This window comes from Balaenoptera ricei, chromosome 3 (assembly GCF_028023285.1).
Source record: "Balaenoptera ricei isolate mBalRic1 chromosome 3, mBalRic1.hap2, whole genome shotgun sequence".
Lineage (NCBI taxonomy): Eukaryota > Metazoa > Chordata > Mammalia > Artiodactyla > Balaenopteridae > Balaenoptera > Balaenoptera ricei.
Window position 1 is genome coordinate 51,117,838 of NC_082641.1, and position 15,325 is coordinate 51,133,162.

The following is a 15,325-nucleotide window of genomic DNA, read 5'->3' on the forward strand; positions in this document are numbered from 1 at the left end:
GTTTATCTCTGGGCTTTCTATCCTGTTCCATTGATCAATATTTCTGTTTTTGTGCCAGTACCAAACTGTCTTGATTACTGTAGCTTTGTAATATAGTCTGAAGTCAGGGAGCCTGATTCCCCCAGCTCCATTTTTCGTTCTCAAGATTGCTTTGGCTATTCGGGGTCTTTTGTGTTTCCATACAAATTGTGAAATTTTTTGTTCTAGTTCTGTGAAAAATGCCAGTGGTAGTTTGATAGGGATTGCATTGAATCTGTAGATTGCTTTGGGTAGTAGAGTCATTTTCACAATGTTGATTCTTCCAATCCAGGAACATGGTATATCTTTCCATCTATTTGTATCATCTTTAATTTCTTTCATCAGTGTCTTATAATTTTCTGCATACAGGTCTTTTGTCTCCTTAGGTAGGTTTATTCCTAGATATTTTATTCTTTTTGTTGCAATGGTAAACGGGAGTGTTTTCTTAATTTCACTTTCAGATTTTTCGTCATTAGTGTATAGAAATGCAAGAGATTTCTGTGCATTAATTTTGTATCCTGCTACTTTACCAAATTCATTGATTAGCTCTAGGAGTTTTCTGGTAGCATCTTTAGGATTCTCTATGTATAGTATCATGTCATCTGCAAACAGTGACAGCTTTACTTCTTCTTTTCCGATTTGGATTCCTTTTATTTCTTTGTCTTCTCTGGTTGCTGTGGCTAACACTTCCAAAACTATGTTCAATAATAGTGGTGAGAGTGGGCAACCTTGTCTCGTTCCTGATCTTAGTGGAAATGGTTTCAGTTTTTCACCATTGAGGACAATGTTGGCTGTGGGTTTGTCATATATGGCCTTTATTATGTTGAGGAAAGTTTCCTCTATGCCTACTTTCTGCAGGGCTTTTATCATAAATGGGTGTTGAATTTTGTCGAAAGCTTTCTCTGCATCTATTGAGATGATCATATGGTTTTTCTCCTTCAATTTGTTAATATGGTGTATCACATTGATTGATTTACGTATATTGAAGAATCCTTGCATTCCTGGGATAAACCCCACTTGATCATGGTGTATGATCCTTTTAATGTGTTGTTGGATTCTGTTTGCGAGTATTTTGTTGAGGATTTTTGCATCTATGTTCATCAGTGATATTGGCCTGTAGTTTTCTTTCTTTGTGACATCTTTGTCTGGTTTTGGTATCAGGGTGATGGTGGCCTCGTAGAATGAGTTGGGGAGTGTTCCTCCCTCTGCAATATTTTGGAAGAGTTTGAGAAGGATAGGTGTTAGCTCTTCTCTAAATGTTTGATAGAATTCACCTGTGAAGCCATCTGGTCCTGGGCTTTTGTTTGTTGGAAGGTTTTTAATCACAGTTTCAATTTCAGTGCTTGTGATTGGTCTGTTCATATTTTCTATTTCTTCCTGGTTCAGTCTCAGCAGTTTGTGCATTTCTAAGAATCTGTCCATTTCTTCCAGGTTGTCCATTTTATTGGCGTAGAGTTGCTTGTAGTAATCTCTCATGATCGTTTGTATTTCTGCAGTGTCAGTGGTTACTTCTCCTTTTTCATTTCTAATTCTATTGATTTGAGTCTTCTCCCTTTTTCTCTTGATGAGTCTGGCTAATGGTTTATCAATTTTGTTTATCTTCTCAAAGAACCAGCTTTTAGTTTTATTGATTTTTGCTATTGTTTCCTTCATTTCTTTTTCATTTATTTCTGACCTGATCTTTATGATTTCTTTCCTTCTGCTAGCTTTGGGGTTTTTTTGTTCTTCTTTCTCTAATTGCTTTAGGTGCAAGGTTAGGTTGTTTATTCGAGATGTTTCCTGTTTCTTGAGGTAGGCTTGTATTGCTATAAACTTCCCTCTTAGCACTGCTTTTGCTGCGTCCCATAGGTTTTGGGTCGTCGTATCTCCATTGTCATTTGTTTCTAGGTATTTTTTGATTTCCCCTTTGATTTCTTCAGTGATCACTTCATTATTAAGTAGTGTATTGTGTAGCCTCCATGTGTTTGTATTTTTTACAGATCTTTTCCTGTAATTGATATCTAGTCTCATAGCGTTGTGGTCGGAAAAGATACTTGATACGATTTCAATTTTCTTAAATTTACCACGGCTTGATTTGTGACCCAAGATATGATCTATCCTGGAGAATGTTCCATGCGCACTTGAGAAAAATGTGTATTCTGTTGTTTTTGGGTGGAATGTCCTATAAATATCAATTAAGTCCATCTTGTTTAATGTATCATTTAAAGCTTGTGTTTCCTTTTTTATTTTCATTTTGGATGATCTGTCCATTGGTGAAAGTGGGGTGTTAAAGTCCCCTACTATGATTGTGTTGCTGTCAATTTCCCCTTTTATGGCTGTTAGTATTTGCCTTATGTATTGAGGTGCTCCTATGTTGGGTGCATAAATATTTACAATTGTTATACCTTCCTCTTGGATCGATCCCTTGATCATTATATAGTGTCCTTCTTTGTCTCTTATAATATTCTTTATTTTAAAGTCTATTTTGTCTGATATGAGAATTGCTACTCCAGCTTTCTTTTGATTTCCATTTGCATGGAATATCTTTTTCCATCCCCTCACTTTCAGTCTGTATGTGTCTGTAGGTCTGAAGTGGGTCTCTTGTAGACAGCATATATATGGGTCTTGTTTTTGTATCCATTCAGCCAGTCTGTGTCTTTTGGTGGGAGCATTTAATCCATTTACATTCAAGGTAATTATCGATATGTATGTTCTCATTCCCATTTTCTTAAATGTTTTGGGTTTGTTATTGTAGGTGTTTTCCTTCTCTTGTGTTTCTTGCCTAGAGAAGTTCCTTTAGCATTTGTTGTAAAGCTGGTTCGCTGGTGCTGAACTCTCTCAGCTTTTGCTTGTCTGTAAAGGTTTTAATTTCTCCATTACATCTGAATGAGATCCTTGCTGGGTAGAGTAACCTTGGTTGTAGGTTTTTCTCCTTCATCACTTTAAGTATATCCTGCCACTCCCTTCTGGCTTGCAGAGTTTCTGCTGAAAGATCAGATGTTAACCTTATGGGGATTCCCTTGTGTGTTATTTGTTGTTTTTCCCTTGCTGCTTTTAATATGTTTTCTTTATATTTAATTTTTGACAGTTTGATTAATATGTGTCTTGGCGTGTTTCTCCTTGGGTTTATCCTGTATGGGACTCTCTGTGCTTCCTGGACTTGATTAACTATTTCCTTTCCCATATTAGGGAAGTTTTCAACTATAATCTCTTCAAATATTTTCTCAGTCCCTTTCTTTTTCTCTTCTTCTTCTGGGACCCCTATAATTCGAATGTTGGTGCGTTTAATGTTGTCCCAGAGGTCTCTGAGACTGTCCTCAGTTCTTTTCATTCTTTTTTCTTTATCCTGCTCTGCAGTAGTTATTTCCACCATTTTATCTTCCAGGTCACTTATCCTTTCTTCTGCCTCAGTTATTCTGCTATTGATCCCATCTAGAGTATTTTTAATTTCATTTATTGTGTTTTTCATCATTGCTTGGTTCCTCTTTAGTTCTTCTACGTCCTTGTTAAATGTTTCTTGCATTTTGTCTATTCTATTTCCAAGATTTTGGATCATCCTTACTATCATTATTCTGAATTCTTTTTCAGGTAGGCTACCTATTTCCTCTTCATTTGTTAGGTCTGGTGTGTTTTGACCCTGCTCCTTCATCTGCTGTGTGTTTTTCTGTCGTCTCATTTTGCTTATCTTACTGTGTTTGGGGTCTCCTTTTCACAGGCTGCAGGTTCGTAGTTCCCGTTGTTTTTGGTATCTGTCCCCAGTGGGTAAGGTTGGTTCAGTGGGTTGTGTAGGCTTCCTGGTGGAGGGGACTATTGCCTGTGTTCTGGTGGATGAGGTTGAATCTTGTCTTTCTGGTGGGCACGTCCACGTCTGGTGGTGTATTTTGGGGTGTCTGTGGCCTTATGATTTTAGGCAGCCTCCCTGCTAATGGATGGGGCTGTGTTCGTGTCTTGCTAGTTGTTTGGCATAGGGTGTCCAGCCCTGTAGCTTGCTGGTCGTTGAGTGAAGCTGGGTCTTGATGTTGAGATGGAGATCTCTGAGAGATTTTTGCCATTTGATATTACGTGGAGCTGGTAGGTCTCTTGTGGACCAGTGTCCTGAAGTTGGCTCTCCCACCTCAGAGGCACAGCCCTGATGCCTGGCTGGAGCACCAAGAGCCTTTCATCCACACAGCAGCTCAAGAAGAACTTCAGTTTTGTCTTACAGAAGGTGGGCAGATATCTCTTCACGTCCTTTGGGGGGTCAGAGAACGCTGGGTTTGATGTAAGACGATGGGAGAGAACGCCCGCCGGAGAAAGACTCAGGCCAGTTCAAAATTTTATACTTGTGTTTTATTAATTTTTATTAACATGTTAAAAAAGGATTTTAACCATTTCCACCAGTTGCCTTAAGTCCTCAGCATCAAGTAAGGAGGGATAATATTACTCATTTGCTTCTTTAGTATAAGATATTAGAGATCTTTATCATCTAATTATTTAGAGAAATCAAATATGGAAGAATTCTAATAACTTAGGAAAAGCCTTATAGAAATAACCATTTCAGGTACTAAGTGAAAGAACAGTCAAGAGATGCCAAAGCCTTAATTTTATTATATGTATGACCTTATGATGTAGAGTCTGTGTAACTGCTGAAATGAAATCCACCTCCCTAATTATTGCTACCGTTTATCGAACTCTTTCTGTGTGGTAGGTCACATGCTAAGCACTTCACCTGCATTGTGGTAAAACCGTCCAAAGATCTTATGAAGTAACTACTGTAATAGTTCTCATTGTATTGATAAGGAGGTGTTAAAGAAGCCCACCCAAGGTCATTTAACTAGTAAATGGCATAGTCAGGATCTGAACCCACTGCAAGAGCCCAGGCTCTCAGACACCTGCTAAAGTGACTTCCTGCCAGATTCCAGATGGTATGCCTGGCCTCTCTGGTGGAGTGCCAACAACCCTGATGTTGATTAAAAGCAGCATGAAATTTAGCAGCCGTGCACGGTCCATTCCTCTCAACTCAAGAAACCTCCAATTTCGAAGACATCTCAAGCAGTTCAGGACATGAGAGTCGGAAAGAGAGATTTAGGATTGGCTCTCTTTGGTAGTGAGTGAGATGTGCTGAGCTCCTGTGAAGTAGGAGCTGTAAACTAGAGCAGATTTATAAAAGGCATGGCCATGCCCTCCTACTTGACGCTAAGCTGTGTGACTCTGAGTGTGTCGTTCACCACGCCCAATGTGGTGCCTGGCGCACTCAATAGTCAGCACTCATCTGCTGACAAGGAAAAGAAGGGAGGGAGGACAGAAGCTCCTGTAGAGAAGACAAAGCCTACACAGAGAATGAGGCTTCAAATCACTTGTGAAGGATGCCATCACCCAGTGCAGACTGGCATAGGGTACCTCAGCCATCCTCAGGAGCTGGCACGAAACTAAGAGGCAGAAATTAGCACCAGCAAGTAATCTCTGACTGCTGAGAGCCAACCCAGAGCAAGTCTGGAACAGCTTTGCCAACTCCCTGTTTCCCTATCAGTACAGGGCCTGCCAGCGTCTCCTCCAGGCTCTGGGGAAGTGTTCGGACATGTTTTCATCATGTATTAATTATTGTCTTCTCCTTGAAGGGAAATACTTTTCTGACAAGTTAAAAACCTCTCTCTGCAATAAAAATGCCTTCAGCCTTTCTGAGCCATCTCTGCATTTGAGGAATACCTCCTGGAAAGGTGCTACAGTGGAATCTTCCAGTCATTTGTCAGGCCAGTAGCTGTCCATCAATCAGAAGCTGCAGTTTTACTTAATGCTCAAAGTGAGATATGTGTAACCCTTGGTAACCACGAGAGAGTCTTAGTTGCTCCTGTCCTGGGTTCCTGGGCTGATAATGCACAATTCTAGGAGAGAAATTCCAGAAGAGAGAAGGGTCTCATGTGTGTGTCTGTGTGTTTGTGTCTTGTTTGTGTGCCTACACCCCAAACTTTTCCCTCTACTCCATGTACACTGAGGAGAATGACAGCTATGTCACAGAGTTCGTACAGCCATATTATCAAGTATTTGAACAGGCCCGAGAAGTGTGAGTGATGAATGAGGATGAAGACGCCACAGGAGCAACAGAGACTGGAGAAAAGAAAGACGCAGGAGTGGAGGGACAGAATATGGTCTGTTTTCTGAAGATAATAAACTTCAGAGAGGGTCAGTAAAAAATGAATGTCATGAGAAACAAACATAGTGAGAAATAAACCAAAGGGACATAACAACTGAATACAATGAGTGAAATCTAAGTGGATCCTGGAATAAGAGAAAAAATCTTAAAATAGATTTTGGGGACTATTGGTGAAATTTGAATTTTTGAGAGTATTCCACAATAGTGCTAATCCAAAGAAAAGTTTAGATTCAAAACCCAATATAATTATTTATATAGAAAAAAAGTGAACATGCTTTGGGAATTCTGTTCAGCGTTACTGTCTGTTCTGCTCTTAGAAACCACTTCTCACAGCAACTCTGGACCTATACTGCCCATCCCCCTACACCTGAATCATAACTCATCATCAGAGCTCAGCCTGTTGGGGTGGGGGAGGGGAGAGCAGAATGGAGATCAGTCAAATCAAGAGTGGGACACAAAGGCTAGAATGAGGAAGATCTAAATGGTTAGATGTACAATAAAAATCATTAAGACAAGCCCAGAAGGAAGAAAACAATTATTCAGTTCTCATCAATGCAATACAAGGGGCCATGGTCCCCTGAACAAGCCATGGGGTGCATTGTTAAAGCTAGCTGAGTCTACAAGTAGTGATTATAATACCTCAAGTTAAAAATAATAAATCCATCGTTCATGATGATAACAGAGCAAGGGAAGGGGTGATTTTTTTAAAGGAAAAAAATAATATTTATCTAGAGACACTTCTCCCCACCCCACCCAGCCCTGACTCTGGCCAGGCTGGCCTTGGATGGGGTTGACTCTTCAGGTGCCAAGGAAATTGGGGAAACATTTGTGAGGAGAGGGGGAAAGTGAGGGCAGGGAAACTGGTAACACCTGAAACATTGAAGAAGCATAAACTTCCTTCTTTGTCCCTCATCCTTTGATGCTTTTATTCCAATAGTTACTAAATGTTTGGGATGATTTGTGAGCAGTGATGGCAGGTGAAGGGGAAAAGGGGTCTCTGCTTTCTTTTCATTCCTAAGTCTGTGCCCACAAGGAAATATGAAGGAGAGTCCCCAGAAAACAAAACATTGAACATAAATAGATAAAAACTCTACAATAAAGCTTATTGGGGGAGATCCTGTTACCTGTAAACTGGAAAAGCAAAACATTGCCTAAAGACTTCTATGCATAGCACTAATTACATGATGGTAATGTTGCACACATAAACATCATCAGAATCAGCAGGAGGGAGGTTTCCTCATGAGCAAGTGGGGAGAAATCAGCAGCAAATATTTCATTTTCCACTGAGGTTGAGGTTGGTATTACAGGCAGACTAGGAGATTTCTACCAAGAGTAGAAAAATGTATGATGCATATGTAAGACCGAGGCTAAGATCTTACCAGCCAGGAAAAAGCCCAGGTGTCTCTGTGGTGTCATAAGACACTATCTCATAGGTTCTACTCAGTGACTATCAGTTGGGCACCTCCACTATTTGCCAAGCATGTGCTCATTGCTGGGACACAAACTTGTCCTCAGAAGCTCATGCAGTTTGTCTAGGTTCCTCATCACAAGGTCTCTTTACCATACTGAGTGTCCCCTGGCAGGAAAATAACTTGAGCAAATGAACTGTTTTGGGGAGCATGGATTAGGGTTCAGTGGTCTTTTATATATGCACCCACATATACATACACATATACATTATTTTTTTTAAACAAAAGTACTCTTTTTTCAAACAAAATATATATATAACCCAGAAACAATAAGCCTCTCCAATGTCTTTGCAAGAGACATATGTTTGGTTTGAACTCCTGAACTCCCCACCGTGTGGCAGTACAAAGCCCCAGTGTAGACATCTGTGACCTCCTGAGGACTAGGTCAAGCATGGTCTGCTTTGCTTGAAGATTCTTCTGCCATACACACTGTTCCTATTCTGTGCTACGTTGATGTGAAAATGTTCTCATCAAGATTTTCACCTCTCACCACATTCACACAAATAATTTGGGGTTAAATTATTTACTAATTATTGGGGAAACATAATGATGTGTATTTTTCTTATTGAAGTATATTTGATTTACAATGTTGTATTAGTTTCAAGTGTATAGCAAAGTGATTCAGTTATACATATATATTATTTTTCAGATTCTTTTCCCATATAGGTTATTACAAAATATTGAGTATTGTTCCCTGTGCTATACAGTAGGTCCTTGTTGGTTATCTAGTTTATATACAGTAGTATATACATGTTAATTCCAAACACCAAATTTATTCCTTCTCCTGCTTCCCCTTTGGTAACCATAAGTTTGTTTTCTATGTCTGTGAGTCTATTTCTGTTTTATAAATAAGTTCATTGGTATAACTATTTTTAGATTCCACATATAAGTGATATCATTATATTTGTCTTTCTCTGTCTGGATTACTTCACTTAGTATTATAATCCATCCATGTTGCTGTAAATGGCACTATATATATATATATATATATATATATATACACACACACACACACACATATACACACACACACACAATACATACATACACACACAATGGAATATTACTCAGACATAAAAAAGAATGAAATAATGGCATTTTTATACACACACACACACACACACACACACACACAATGCAATATTACTCAGCCTTAAAAAAGCATGAAATAATGCCATTTGCAGCAACATGGATATATATATGCACCACATCTTCTTTATCCATTTCTCTGTCAATGGACATTTAGGTTGCTTCCATGTCTTGGCTATTGTAAATAGTGCTGCAATAAACATTGGGGTGCGTGTATCTTTTCCAATTATAGTTTTCTCTGGATATATGCCCAGGAGTAGGATTGCTGGATCATATGGCAACTTTAGTTTTTTTAAAGAACCTCCGTACTGTTCTCCATAGTGGCTGTACCAATTTACATTCCCACCAACAGTGTAAGAGGATTCCCTTTTCTCTACACCTTCTCCAGCATTTATTATTTGTAGACTTTTTGATGATGGCCATTCTGACTGGTGTGAGGTGATACCTCATTATAGTTTTGATTTGCATTTGTCTAATAATTAGAGACATTGAGCATTTTTTCACGTGCCTGTTGGTCATCTGTAAATCTTTGGAGAAATGTCTATTTAGGTTTTCTGCCCATTTTTTGATTAGGTTGTTTGGTTTTTTTATACTGAGCTATATGAGCTGTTTGTATATTTTGGAAATTAATCATCCCTTGTCGGTCACATTGTTTGCAAATATTTCCTCCCATTCTGTAGGTTGTCTTTTTGTTTTGTTTATGGTTTCCTTTGCTGTGCAAAAGCTTTTAAGTCTAATTAGGTCACATTTGTTTGTTTTGGTCTTTATTTTCATTACTCTAGGAGGTGGATTCAAAAAAAATATTACTGTGATTTATGTCAGAGTGTTCCGCCTATGTTTTCCTCTAGGAGTTTTTAAGTACTGTATTTGGTCTTACATTTAGGCCTTTAATCCATTTTGAGTTGTGTGTGGTGTTAGAGAATGTTCTAATTTTATTCTTTTATATGTAGCTGTCCAGTCTTCCCAGCACCGCTTATTGAAGAGACTGTCCTTTCTCCATTGTATATTCTCCTTTGTCATAGATTAGTTGACCATAGGTTCATGGTTTTATTTCTGGGCTTTCTATCCTGTTGCATTGATCTATATGTCTGTTTTGTGTCAGTAGCATACTGTTTTGATGAATGTAGCTTTGTAGTGCAGTCTGAAGTCAGGGATCCTGATTCCTCCAGCTCTGTTTTTCTTTCTCAAGATTCCTTTGGCTATTCAGGGTCTTTTGTATTTCCAGATAAATTAAAAAAAATTTTTTTCTAGTTCTGTGAAAAATGCCGTTGGTGATTTGATAGGGATTGCACTGAATCTGTAGACTGCCTTGGGTATTATATTCATTTTCACAATATTGATTCTTCTAATCCAGTTATCTTTCCATCTATTTTTGTCATCTTCAGTTTCTTTCATCAGCATCTTGTCTTTTTGCCTCCTTAGGTGGGTTTATTCCTAGGTATTTTATTCTTTCTGATGTGATGGTAAGTGGGATTGTTTCCTTAATTTCTCTTTCTGACCTTTTGTTGTTAGTGTATAAAAATGCAGCAGATTTCTGTGTTAATTTTGTATCCTGCAACTTTACCAAATTCATTGATGAACTCCAGCAGTTTTCTGGCGGCATATTTAGGATTTTCTATGTATAGTATCATGTCATCTGCAAACAATGGCAGTTTTACTTCTTCTTTCCAATTTGGATTCCTTTTATTTCTTTTTCTTCTCTGATTGCCATGGCTAGGACTTCCAAAACTATGTTAAATAAAAGTGGTGAGAGTGGGCATCCTTGTCTTGTTCCTGATCTTAGGGGAAATGTTTTCAGATTTTCACCATTGAGTACGGTGTTAGCTGTGGGTTTGTTATGTATGACCTTTATTATGTTGAGGTTTGTTCCTCCTGTGCCCACTTTTTGGAGAGTTTGTATCATAAATGGACGTTGATATTTATCAAAAGCTTCTCCTGCATCTATTGAGATGATCATATGGTTTTTATTCTTTAATTTTATGTTTTTAAGCTTATTGTGGTCTATATTAGGTTATACCACCTCTGTGTGATGGTCAAATTTTTTTTATTGAAATATAGTTGACTTACAGTGTTGTGTTAGTTTCAGGTACACAGCAAAGTGATTCAGTTTTTTATATATATATAGTTTTTCAGATTCTTTTCCCATATAGGTTATTACAAAATATCGAGTATAGTTAATGTGGTATATCACACTGATTGATTTGAGGATGTTGAAAAATCCTTGCATCCCTGGGATAAAATTCCCCCTCCCCTTCTAAAAAGTTTTCTCTGCTGCCTATCCAAGGGGAATGCCACACTGACCCTTCACCCTGATGGAAATTATACCATCTTGCTGACTTCATTCTTTGCCCCCTCCCATTTCTCTTTTCCCCAATCTTCCCCACCCCCTTCTTACAACAAAATAATAAACAAAGATTATTCACACTTTCTCATGCAAAGCAGTTCAATTGTTTTTGTTATTTGGGCTCCTGCCATCCTTAACCTTCTGTCTCTGTGGAGTATATCAAAGTGTCTTCCTAACATAAGCAGTTCCTTTGTACTTCCCTCCCTAGGAGAAATTCTACTGTCAGTTATTGAGAATATAATTTTCATCACAGTACATATAGAAAGATGAACAGTGAGATATTCTCCTTGAGGGATATGTGGAGGGCCCAAAACCTGCCTGGTACCTCCAGCCCCAGTCCTACCCCTAAACCACCCTGATTCCAGCTGCTGAGACAACTCAGCAAACCTAGGAGTCTTGAGTAGGCCATCAAATTAGGCCTCTGTCACCCAGCAAAGAGCAGGTCCCTGAGAGAATGAGGCAGAGAAGTAAAGACTGGACAAGGATCTAAAAGAGAACAGGTTGCTGCAAAGTAAGTCAAGGGTAGGGCTGCTGGGAGAACCTGGGGAAGCAGAAAACCTCAAGTGGATCCTAGGGAGGATGTGAGAATGGAAAAGGAGCTCCAGCATTTGCCTGGTTCTGGTCCACATCCCAAGTGCTATACAGAGAAAGTGAAATAAAGTCTTGATCCGTAGCCTATAGTCATTCCCATTGCACAACTCAGTGCGCTGTCAATAGTGGGCATATATAACAAGCCAATTTGGACTATAATGCAAGATGTATCAATATGTGGTAGAAAAAAATGGTTGGTGAAATATGCACAAAATATTTTTGTAGTATTTATATTTTTTGTATTCTATTTTATGATAAAAAATAATAAGGATAAAAATGGAATAAAGAGTATATTGAAAGAGGCCAGATGGTCTTAGTTTCATTGGAAGAGTTTTGGGCATTTTGTTTGTTTTTGTTTTTGTGTTTGCATTTTTCTTCTAGCATTTGTCGTAACCAAAGATACCATAAACCCTCTTCCCCAGAGTCTCATTTGAATATAACCTGTAGACTGTATTACTATATTAACACAGATTTCTAAAATCTTAATTTATTCCACAAACATCTGGAGGCAGCCTAAAATAGTAGAGACAACATAGTGTATGGTCTAGGATTATGGATTTTGGAGCTAGACAGCCTGGGTTTGATTTCCAGCTCTACCATTTACAAGCTGTGTGACTTTAGACAAGTTACTTAATTTCTCTGTGCCTTAGTTTTCTCATCTTTAAAGATACTACCTACCTTGGAAGATTTTTTTTTTTAATTTATTTTTTAACTTATTTTTGGCTGTGTTGGGTCTTCGTTTCTGTGCAAAGGCTTTCTCTAGTTGTGGCAAGCGGGGGCCACTCTTCATCGTGGTGCATGGGCCTCTCACTATCGTGGCCTCTCTTGTTGCGGAGCACAAGCTCCAGACGCGCAGGCTCAGTAGTTGTGGCTCACGGGCCTAGTTGCTCCGCGGCATGTGGGATCTTCCCAGACCAGGGCTCGAACCCGTGTCCCCTACATTGGCAGGCAGATTCACAACCACTGCACCACCAGGGAAGCCCTGGAAGATTATTTTGATAATTAAATTAGTTCATATTTGTAAAGTGCTGAGATCAGCATTCAGCCCACAGTAAATGGTACATTACTGTTTATGTGCAAGGCATTATGTTGGCTGGTGAAAACATGGTAGCTTTTTTCGTGGAGCTGACGTTCTAATGGCTTCCAGAGGTCTACAAATAACTAACTACAGGAAGAACTCATTTTACTCAGGATAATTGGCACCAGGTAGGACATCTTAACACAGGAAACAAAAGTTCATAATAAATACAGTTTTTTTAAAAAAAATGTTTGGCCTAGAGTTTGTCTTTAAAATATGAAACCCAAAACTCAAAGTCATGAAAAAAATGTCTATTCTGCTTTATATTTAATAGAATATAGGATATAATTGCAACAAAGAATAAATCACGTGTTACATTTTTTTTCTACAAAATGTAACTTATGACAACATTCACTTCTCATTTGAATTTTCATAACACTGTCTTAAAGAGGACATCCTTTGTAAAAATGTTAAACAGCTTCATCAATTCTCCTGATGCTTGGGCATGCAAATTATTCCCCTTTGCTTCTTTTGTTATCAACCTTATCAATTTTCTCTCAGTTTTTTATCTGGTCAATAGTTTTGTGAGTGATTTTAACATTTACCTGAACTTCATCATTTCCTGTTTTTCTTGTACTACTTGAAATTTCACAGCAATCTATTCACATTGTATCTGAATTATATTATTATATATTTATAGCATTCAAGAACCAGAGAAAAAAATGTAAAGATATATGGTAACAGACAGCTATCACTTACGATAAATGAAGAGAAGCATTAGAAGAGTTGGAATTAATATTATAAGTTGTCAGCTAATTAGTGACGATTTCCATGTTTTATTTTTGTTTTTTCATACAGACTCATAACTTCAGAGATTAAGATGATTAATAATCATGCTTTCTATATTAATATAAGGCAGAAAAAAAATAAAAATAACAACCACGGTATACACCAAGTTCTATAGGAGTAAACAAGAAAGAACAGTTAGGAAATGGCATGAGCCAAAGAAGAATATAACTCTGGTTTCAGTGTGAAAATTGAACTAGAAAGATTAAATATTGAGGCAAGAAGTCATATTAGAAAGCTATTTAAATCATCTGATCACATCTGAACCATGGCTTACCTAAGAATTCTATTTTTTCTCTCTTTGTTCTTAACTCTTTGCTTCTCTCCCCCCCAATCTCTCTTCCTTTATTTCCTCCCCACACCCATGTTCCCCCTTACTTCTGTATGTAACTCTGAGCCTTTTAGCCCTAAATGTCCAGTAAGTATATGAGACCCAGGGAATGGTAGGAAAAAAACAAACAAAGACCACTAATGACCTCTGAGCCAGCATTTTAAGGGAAAGGGAAGCAGTGTTTTCAAGGGGCAGGTACATACCAAACTCTAAGCTGGCACTTGACAAATTTATTTCACTTAATCTTAAAAGCCTATGAGTTTGGGACTCTTGAGCTCACTTTCATAGGTGAACAAACTGTAGCATAGTTGAGAATCAGGAATTCACATCCAGCTCCACTTGACATCAATCCATGCTGTTTCTAACATATCTGTACTAAGCAGTGAAGGAGGAATGGGCAAAATGGGACCTCTGATGGGAAAATAATGTTTGGAAAAAGAGATACAAGCACTAAAAAATACATTAATATTCTAAGTCACAAGGTCCCTACTAGTTTATTGTTGTTTCTATTGATTTTTGCTTTTGTGTCTTTTTCCCAAGCCACATGGTAGGATATTAGTCTGGGTCAGGTGTCTGAATCAAGTCCCTGTTGGACTTTTTTCAAGAAACCACATCCAAAGTCCATATGTTGAAGGCATTACTGTTTGCCAGTTCCTTACTTATCCCAGGCTTACACTGTTTTAAGAGTTACCTAATTTCCTCAAGAAGCAGAACATCCTGAATCGGGTTTCCAGAGTGAAAGTTTTGGAGGGAAGTCAGAAGAATGCAGAAGGAATACATTATGTTTAAATTCATGAATTAATTCATTCAAGGAATATTGTGAGTGCCTAAAATGGACCAGGCATGACATTAAGCACTGGGCATAGAATGATGATAAAACACTCGTGATTCCTTTGTTTGTGGTGTTCATATTTTAGTGGAAGAACCACATCTCTGGGAAATACAGTAACTTCTTCCCACTATCATTCCATTGTAGCCAAGGAGTGACAGCTGGAGAGGCCCTAAGAGATGTTAATGAGGACTCAGGAGGAGTAGTTGGCTCTATTAAAGAGAGAATTTTAGCAGGCAGAATCTTCTCCCCCCGTCTCCAGCTTTTCATTTCAAAAGCATCCTCCCCAAGCATTTATATATTATAGGAACTTCTTGAAAAATCACCATCTATTTGATCTTCAAGTTAAGTGAAGGATTCAGTCAAGGAGAATCGGGTCATCCATATTCAGGATTGAATAAATTCCTTTCAATGTCATGTAATTTATTGGGAGCTCACTGTGCAAATGACCTCAAACATGGAACTGAGATTGAGTTAGTCAAAGCCATAATCCTTGAATCTTAGGTAGTTACTTGACATTTCAATAGTATGTCAAAAGAAGTAACATAATGTAGGAATAGTAATAACTCCTTGTATAGTAATTCCAAGAAGGTAGAGGGAAAGGCTTTCTGCTTCTGCTTTGCTTTCTACATGAAAGCAGTAGCAGAGAAGTAAGTAAATTAAAACAACTCAATAATTAAT